We start from the raw sequence: 10,152 nt of genomic DNA on the forward strand, positions 1-10,152 counted from the left end.
CGAGCCCATACTACCTGCCACATCTACCCATACTTTCAACACAGACCATCCCAGAGCTCCTAAGTAGCTGCTCAACCTTCTCGTTCACTAATTCCTCCACGCGTGCTCGCTCCTCAAAGAAATGCTCTACTCCGCCAACGTACTCATCTGGCTAAGGTTACTCCTTATGCTCTTCCTTGGTCCTCCCACTTCTCCGCCATTAGCTACTGAAGAGCTCCTAATGATGCCAGCCATCTACCTCCTGAATATCGTCATATTCACTTGGTAGTTGACTCCCATCATCGAGAGTTCCACAAAGCACAAAGCAAGCAACATTCGGGCATCGAAGAATACATAGAACTCACTCTGGGTGATAACTCCGCTTGCTCTGCTCATCCTCAAAAGTACCATCGAACTCTGCAACTCTACCCCTCGCGGGTTCTAACTATTCTTTCGATAAGCACCACGGTACTCATCTAGGCATCTCTCCTAGATTACTCCTCTACTCAAATCCCCTAAAAGGATTCCAACTGAATACTCTCACTCATAACATACTCAAAAGCACATCACATATAACAACAACTCCTAGGCTAAGGCATCACAAATCAGGCCACTCTAGTCCTAAGATATGAAGTACCTAGCCTGTCTCTAGCATGCATAATATCTCATAAAATGCATCATAAATATCTCATAACACAAAAGTAAGGGTATTTTGGGAAATCACCATTTGGGCTCTGGCTGATTGTACACACTGCTCTTTCACGCTTTCTCTTTGAACTCTTATTCACTTTTAGAAAATCATTTCTTTGAAAATTTTCTTACTTCCTCAGATTGAGTCCAGATTTACCCGAAGGTGCATCCAAATCCCTCAAACCAAGGCTCTGATACCAACTTGTAACACCGAAACTTTTCAAAACAAAATTTTCATTTAAAATCGCTTATCTCTTTAACACTTTTCATAAAAACCCCCTTTTTTATTTAAATTACAATACATGACTCTTTTGTTCAATCAATTAATAAACCAAGATCCTCAAAACAAACGCTTCCTCTGGTGTGTACAACCGAGCCGGTGCCGTCCCGTGATACTGAGAAAACTTAAAACATATAACACAAAACACTGTAAGCACGAAGCTTAGCGAGTTCCCCAAAATACCACTCTAACACATATTAGCCACTCAAGGCTATAACTATATTGACCCTCTGGTCAGTGTGTCTCAGTGGGACCCTCTAGTCCCAACTCTCTGTGGGCCCTCTGGCCTAACTCTATGGACCCAAAGGTCCTAACTCTATGGACCCACTGGTCCTAACTCTGAAAACTCTGAATCATGCATATCACATATCGCAATAAATCTTAACACATAAATAGCATACAAATACACTGGAACATAACTCTAAGATACACTGTCACATAACTCTGTTACCACTCTAGGTAAAGTATAGTGAGAAGACTCACCTCAACGAAGTCGGATAAACTCTCGTGCGCAACGTCCCGACCTGGCCTCCTCCTATTATTCCAATAACATCCCCGATCAATACTCTCTCATTGTCTCAGCTCTAAAGATTGGGTAGAAGACCATTCTACCCCTCCCTGAACTCTCTTAAGTCAGTCTTGACCAAAACACTAAAGTCAATGAAATTCAACGGTCAAACTTTGACCCGAATCGTGGAGTGCACATGGGCGACTCGGCGAGTCCACACGTGTCCACGGAATCCTCCTCCTAGCCTCGCTTGACACGTCGAGTCAACCCCTTGCTCGACGAGTTACACCTGGTACGAATCGCAGGGCAACCCCGACTCGACTCGTCGAGTCCTCTCATGAACTCGGCAAGTTGTTCCCATGACAACACTCATCTGACCTTATGAGGTCAGATCCGCTCCTCTAATCCATAGATTTGACTTCCCTATGACCGATAACCACATAAAGGTCGAATCTTGGTACACATGCAAGGCTCTCTATGCTTATTTTGGTGAAATCCTTCCTATCATGACAACCCTAGCTCATAACTCCAAGGAAAAGGCATAAAGAAGAATGGAAGGGGCTCTCTGGACCTCTTAAGGTCCAGATCTAGGAATCATTTCACCATGGGACCTCTCATACTCTGGATTCAAGCTAAATAAAGCATGAAGAAACCCTAGATTCATGAAATCTACTAAACAACGAAGATGGACATGAATCCTTACCTCTTACAGCAGCTCTGAACGAAATGATTGAAGCTTTGAGTCCCACAAGAAAGCCCAAATCGAAATCCTTCCTTCCCTTTGCTAAGACACTCCAAAGGGTGATGAATTAACCCTCCTCTTGCACTACAAGCTTCCTCTCTGCTCTCCAAGTTTTCTCAGGGTGTAGTGGCCACAAATGAAGGCCATAAGGACCTTTAAATAGGTCCGAAACCCGAGAAATTAGGGTTTCTCTGGCCAGCACCTACTCAGCGAGTCCCTCCTTTGACTCACCGAGTCCACTCATTAAACCCGCGTGAGAAACCCGACTCGACTCGGCCAGTTGGATCCTCAACTCGTCGAGTCTCTCCTTTAATCAAAAGATTAAACTACACAATAATAACCCTGAAAATCCGGATGTTACAATAAGCATGTTTGGAACTTTCAAGCCCATAGAATTTAATGTTTACTTGTTTTGGGTATAGTATAGTTGTCGGAATGTTTAATTGAACAATTGTTAAATTTGTATCGACACGAGACCGATATTCGGAATTTATGTATATCCATCTTGCCATTTTTCATAAGTTGTGGTTTGGTATTTTTGACCCAAATATCTTAATAATAAAATAATTGACTCAAATATTGGTTTGACCATTTCAGCCCTTCTTGGATAAAAATTTACAATTTTAGCCCCTTATATATATAAAAAGACATTTTAGGCCCTAAAAACCATTTTCTTGTCATTTTTGACACAAAGACTTTTTAAGTGATGGTTTTAGCTCAAAATTTACTTTTATCAGTTTCAGCCCTTCCAGAAAAGTATTTTTCGGCTAAAGTCCAAACTTTTTGCAACTTTTATAATTTTGGCCCAAAATCCAAAAACTTTACATTTTTGATCCTTTTTTGTAAAGAAAAGCATTTTAACCCCTGAAATGGTTTTGTTTACCCTTTTTATCCCTTGTTTTGAGAAAATTTTCATTTTAGCCCTTTGAAAATCAGATTTTTCGCAACCTGGGGCTTAATGGGCCGAAAAGCCCAAAAATTGGCCTATTGAGCTATTATTTACATTTCAAGTCCTTTGAAGAGCATAATTGTCACAAAAACATTTATTTTAACTGTTTTGACTCTTTTTTCCCTCAAGAAAACCGTGAAAAGCAACTTTTCCACCAACTATTGTTTATTTGACAATTTAAGCCCCAAAATTTGTTTTATGTTACAATATGTCTATTTTAAATCTTAGAGGGAATTTTTCTTGACTTTTTTAGTGTGGTATACCTTAGATCATGTTTGTTTTACTTCTTATGTCATAGATCTCGAGTTTTCTACTCTTTTTGTTGCATATTTACCACATAAACACATACAATCACACATACATGCATAAAATCATACATAGCACACACATACACATAGATCTACACTTTTTACTTGTATTCTCCCCCATAAAACTAGTAAAAACCAAAAAAGAGGGGTATGAACTCACCTTGAGTTTGTGGGTTCGATTTTGATGAAGAATAGAAGAAGTTTGATGCTATTCTCGGCCTAGCAAGCTTCTTAGAGGATTTTTGACTTAGATGTGTCCTAAGAGGCAAGATCACGAATTTTGTATGAGATAAGGGAGATTGTTGATGAAATGAAGAAGATATGTTATGAATCAAAGAAATAACTTACCAAGGATGTGAACTACTTGACGAAAATCTTTAGATTTCTAGCCAAATTTTTTAGATCTTCAAAGAAGAAGAGGATGATCTTGAGAGTGGTTTAGAGAGAATTTGTGAGGTGTGTGTGTGCTTGGTGTCTTCAGCCGAAGGAAAAGACAGAGGGGGAAGAGAGAGGGTGAGATGACTAGTCTAGATACATGTTGGTTCATGCATGGGTGCATAGTGTGGAATAAGGAGGTGGCACCTCTTAAAGTCAACTCTTCTCTTATTTCTTTTTTTTTTTTTGTTTTCTTTTTGGGCCGAGAAAAAGGAAGAAAGAAGAGAGTTTTGGGCCTTTTTTGCTTAAATTCATATTGTGGGCCCAATTTGATGATTTTTTGGCCCAATGTAGCTAAAAATATTTATTTATGGATCATTAGGGCTAATAGAATTTGTTATGGCCCAATAAGGTCCATTAGGGTATTTTATTTCATTCTAGGCCCAATATGGCTCAAAATGTTAAGTTTCATGAAAGTGAGTCCAATTAGGGCCCATTTAAGAGTCCTAAGCCCAAAATAGTCAACTTGGAAGCTTATTGGTCCATTAGGCCCAATAAGGAAATCCTAATCCATAATGGACTTAAACCGGAATTTCTAGGGTTTCCAATTCTCCGTTGACTATTTGCAGTGCTTGAATAAAGTGTTTGATGGAAGTTTTATTGTTATTCAGTAAGCATCATACATGCTTTCACATTTTTAGTTCACAATTGTTATCATTGTTGTTGTTACAAGCATCAAAATTCCTAGTTGTGACATCATCCCCCCGTTAGAGGGAATTTCGTCCCGAAATTCTTTCTAAAGGTAGGTTCAAGAATGCGAGAATAGGTGACATTACTTCTGATTCATTTGGTCTTCGCGTTCCCATGTGAATTCTGGCCCACGCTTCGCGTTCCACCGTACCTTCACAATCGGAATGCGACTTTGCTTAGTACGCTTCACCTCCCTGTCCATGATTTCGACTGGTTCTTTGACGAACAGGAGATTCTCGTTGATTTGTATTTCTTCAAGGGGAATGACGAGGGTTTCTTCGGATAAGAACTTTTTCAAATTTGAAACATGGAATACAGGGTGTACACTGCTGAGCTCAGCGGGTAGCTATAGTCTATACGCCACTGGACCGATTCGGGCAAGAATCTCGAAGGGTCCAATGTATCATGGATTCAGCTTTCCCCGTTTTCCAAAATGAATAACCCCTTTCCAGGGAGAGACTTTTAACAACACCCGATCCTCGACTTGAAACTCCAAGGGCTTTCACCGTTTATCAGCGTAGCTCTTCTGTCGGTCGCGTGATAATTGTAGTGGAGCCCTGATTTGAACTATTTTCTCCATTGTTTCGCGTATGATCTCCGGTCCCATTAACGCATCGCCTGGTGTCTGTCCTCTTGCTAGCTGGGTGTCACCTACCTCATCCCAACACAACGGTGATCTAAATATGCGTCCATACAATGCCTCGAAAGGAGCAACTTTGATGCTCGTGTGGTAACTGTTGTTATACGAGAATCCGATTAAGGGTAAGTGGGTATCCCACAACTTCCCAAAGTCTATCACACATGTGCGAAGCATGTCCTCAAGTTTTTGAATGGTTCGTTCGCTTTGACCATCCGTTTGTGGATGGTATGCAGTGCTCATGTCGAGATGTGTTCCCAGTGCTTTCTGAAGTGATGGCCAAAAACGTGAAGTGAATCTACTATCTCTATCTGAGATGATAGATACTGGCACTCCGTGGAGTCTCACAATTTCCTTGATGTATATCCTCGCCAACCTCTCCATTTTGTAGGATTCTTTTATTGGCAGGAAATGAGCAGATTTCGTCAATCTGTCGACTATTACCCATATGGTGTCCAATCCATCTGTTGACTTGGGCAATTTAGTGACAAAGTCCATAGTAATCCTTTCCCATTTCCACTCGGGAGTTACTGGTTGCTGTAATAATCCCGAGGGCTTCTGATATTCCACCTTTACTTTAGCTCAAGTAAGGCATTTGCTAACATAGGTGGCAATCTCTGCCTTCATGTTGGTCCACCAATAGTGTTGCTTAATATCCAAGTACATTTTGTCTGAACTCGGATGGATATATTATCGTGTCTTGTGGGCTTCATTCACGACTACTTCTCTGAATCCCCCAAGTTTAGGGACCCAAAGGCGGTTCATGAAATAATACGCTCTGCCCTCTTTCACTTCGAGATTCTTTTCCATTCCACGTAATGCTTCGCTCGTTCTGTTTTCCGCCTTCATGGCATATGACTGGGTTGTTCTGATTTGCGAGGTCATGTGGGATTGGATGGTTATCGAGAGTGTTTTCACTCGACGATTCGAGTATTCTATCCTACTCAAGGCATCAGCAACCACATTAGCCTTGCCTGGGTGGTACTTGATTTCACACTCATAATCGTTTAGCAACTCAACCCATCTTCGTTGCCTCATGTTCAACTCTTTTTGATTTAGGATGTGTTGGAGGCACTTGTGGTCCGTGAAAATTGTGCACTTTGTACCATAAAGGTAGTGCCTCCAAATTTTCAAGGTGAAGACCACAGCTCCCAATTCCAGATCGTGGGATGTTAATTCACTTCATGTGTCTTTAGCTGTCGGGATGCATAAGCTATGACCTTCCCACGCTGCATGAGTACACAGCCTAAACCTTGATTCGACGCATCGCAGTAAACTACGAAGTCTTCTGTTCCCTCTGGTAGCGATAGTACCGGTGCACTGCAGAGTGCTTACTTCAGAGTTCAGAATGCAGCTTCTTGCTTATATGTCCATTCGAAGAGTACGCCTTTTTGTGTAAGCATGGTAAGTGGCTTGGCTGTCTTAGAGAATTTCTGGATGAACCTCCTGTAATAGCCTGCGAGGCCTAAAAATTGGCGAATTTCTGTGGGTGTTGTTAGGACTGCCCATCCTTCGATGGATTTGACCTTAGAAGGATCCACGTGTATCCCTTCTTAACTAACAACATGACCCAAAAATTTCACACTACGGAGCCAGAACTCACACTTATAGATTTTGCATATAGCTTCTCTCCAGGATTTGTCGGAGATGTTGGCCATGCTCTTATTTGCTTCGAGAGTAAACTAGAATGTCGTCAATGAAAATGATGACAAAGTTGTCGAGGAATGGTCGGCAGATTCGATTCATTAGGTCCATGAATGTGGCAGGGTTATTCGTTAGACCGAAGGGCATTACAACAAATTCATAATGTCCGTAATGAGTTCGGAAAGCGGTTTTGGGGGATATCCTCTTCCCGGACCTTGATTTGATAGTACCCAAATCGCAGATCTATCTTAGAGAAGTAGCTTGCACCCTGAAGCTGGTCAAATAGATCGTCGATTTACGGGAGTGGATAGCGATTTTTGACAGCGAGCTTATTTAATTCCCTATACTCAATGCACATCCTAAAAGATCTGTCTTTCTTCTTAACAAAGAGAACTGGAGCCCCCCATGGTGAGAAACTGGGTCGGATGAATCCTTTGTCCAAAAGTTCACTGAGTTGGCTGGACAATTCTTGCATCTCTGCAAGAGCCAATCTGTAAGGCGATTTGGCGATGGGAGTAGCTCCTGACACAAGATCAATTCGAAACTTGACTTGTCTTTCTGGGGGTATCACCGGAAGATCTTCAAGAAAGACATCTGGGAACTCACAAGCTACTGGAATTTCTTGAATGTTGACCTCTTCCTTGGATTTATCCACTATATGAGCCAGAAACGTCAAGTCCTTCTTTCGCAGATACTTCTGTGCCTTAATGCATGAGATAAGGCGAATGTTCGTGTTGGGTTTGTCTCCGTATATAATTAGGGTTTCGCGATTTGGAAAGTGAAGGAGAACGGCCTTCTTGTGACACATAATTTCAGCATGGTGGGGGCTTAACCAATCCATGCCAATAATCACTACTAGAAAAACAGCCTTTTACGACGCTCATTGCGCGTCGTAAAAGGCTCAGACGAGGCGCAAATGCACGTCAAGGAAGGCCCTGTCGTAAAGAGAGACGACGCACATTTACGACGCTCATTTACGACGTGCAATTACGACGCACGTTTATGACACGCAATGCGTATCAAGGAAGGCCCTGTCATAAAGGAAGACGACACGCATTCACGTGTAGTAACCTTACGACGCGCGTGTTAATGACACACAATGCGTATCAAGAAAGCCCCTGTCAAGAAAGGCCATGTCATAAATGAAGATGACACACATTTTTGCGTATCATAATTTTAAATGTTTAGAAAAAATATTATTTATAGATTACTAATTTTCAAATTAAATTTGTATTTAATGTCTCATAATAGAAAATAAAATATCATATACAAAAAATAAGATCCGTTATATAAAATTTAATGTCAAACAAATAATCATTCCATGGAAAGATAAAACAAATCAATAGTTGTAACAAAAATTTACAAACTAATTAGATACAAGAAATATGAAAAAAAATATACCCTCAAATGCTTTTCAAAGTCTAATCTCCATGTCAGCTCTTCAACTCACTTCTCCAGTTTGTCCTTAGGTTCTCTAAGGGCTCCAACATCTCTTGCAGTTTCAAAGGCAGAAAGAAGAACAGAACGTGATATTATTTTGCCACCTAGATGTTCTTCAGTGATGTGATGAGAATCATACCCCTTCAAAGGCACAACAAGTAGCCAATAGCACTTGTTATGTCAAGCACAAGCACATATAGAAATATGCCACTTTTAGTAAAATCAGTGTAAGTAAAGACTAGAGAGAAGATAACAACACATACCAAGTGATGGAGGCTTTGTTGCAAAGTGAACGACCAAGTCATCTACAAGAAACATGAATAAAACTTCCACAATCTTCTGTATACCCATATCCCTCTTCTTTTAAAGTTTCCAGAATGTTTAGAATGCTCTCCTTGCCCTGTTATTTAAAGTGTCAGGGGATAAAAAGTCACACAGTAGTAGAAAGTAACTATATTTATTGAAGAGTATCATGTAAACTTGTATGAAGTACATATAGTCATATATACATGCAAGATTCTAAACAGTACCTCTTTAACGGAATGGTGTTATTTTTGTAATCCAATAATACAAAATGGAACCTGAAATTCAATTGGCATTATTGTTCTTCCTTTCTTGGACAATTCATCACATTGTAAACAGGAATGGTGTTATTTTTGTAATACAATAATACAAATTATACAAATTATATCATCCATGTATTATTATTATTATTATTATTATTATTATTATTATTATTATTACTGTTGTTGTTGTTGTTATTATTATTATTATTATTATTATTATTATTATTATAACCCATATAATAATTATTATTATAATCATTATTATTGAAAGTGAGATAGCAGACCTGATTTGATTCTGAGAACACGTAGAGAAGGATGAAGGAGATGTAATGTATATGGTTGTTAGGATATATGTATATATAAATTCAGATAAGTTAAATAAAATTAAAAAATCCGACAGAATCAGATGATAAACCTTTGTAATTGTTGGGGAATATTTTCTAGAAGGATGTGCTGAGCGACGACTTATAGTCTCGGATAACTCCAAGGTTACTGAAAGCTGGAACAGATGAACCAAACGAGTTAAAAGACGTAAATACCCTTGTACTGATGTCAATGGAACAAAAAATGCAAGTTATACTTGTTATGTTAGTACCTCAAGACATCTTCTGGTTTCTTCCTCGTGTAAAAAGGTAAGAGTTCCACCTATCTGTGATCAGAAATCCACAGGGGTATATAAGTAATTTAACCAAAGAAAGGATATGAATTAAGGAAAATAAGATGGTTTGAGATTTTTTTTACCATATCACCAAAGTAATAAGTTGATTCAGGGGTATATAAGTAACCTCAAAACAAGATCCAGCCTTATCCTTTTTCTCTCTAGATTCAAATCCAGCAAACAGTAGACCATGGTACTTTCTGGAAGGGTCCGGATCTTTTGTTTGAGGTAAGTTCCCTGGTTGTGAAGTCAATCTAGATTGGACAGTTTCAGGGACAACATCAGGTCCTGATGCAACTACCTTACCCTTGTACGTTACACCCTCATTTACCTCATGTTCCTGTTTAGGAGGAAATGCAATAATTCTCTGCTCTTCTTTTGCAGGGGGAGGAACCGATGGAGTTTCCTTTATTGTAGGTGTGGCTTGTGCATTAGCTGTTGCTTTATCCTCATACGCTTCTCTTTTCAAGGTGTTTATTCCAACAGACATAGTCACAACTTGAAGATCCTTGTTATTGGACTCCACAGGGCTTCTAACTGAAGCTCTATCATGGTTAGCTTGTACTGGTTCAAGTTAAACATGTTAAAACTACGGAAGGGGAAGCCACCTGTTGCAACTGTACTTC

At 39.8% G+C, this 10,152-nt stretch overlaps 1 long non-coding RNA gene across 1 annotated transcript; it reads right to left on the reverse strand.

Annotated features, from left to right (window-relative positions):
* Positions 1-9,285: 9,285 nt before the first annotated feature.
* LOC128126204 (uncharacterized) lies at positions 9,286-9,678 on the reverse strand. The gene is made up of 3 exons (XR_008223972.1): positions 9,610-9,678; positions 9,464-9,517; positions 9,286-9,367 (listed from the first exon to the last, which is right to left on the reverse strand). It is a non-coding gene; the product is annotated as an uncharacterized LOC128126204 (long non-coding RNA).
* Between the last annotated feature and the right edge of the window lie 474 nt (positions 9,679-10,152).

The sequence above is a fragment of the Lactuca sativa genome, chromosome 5, assembly GCF_002870075.4.
Source record: "Lactuca sativa cultivar Salinas chromosome 5, Lsat_Salinas_v11, whole genome shotgun sequence".
NCBI lineage: Eukaryota > Viridiplantae > Streptophyta > Magnoliopsida > Asterales > Asteraceae > Lactuca > Lactuca sativa.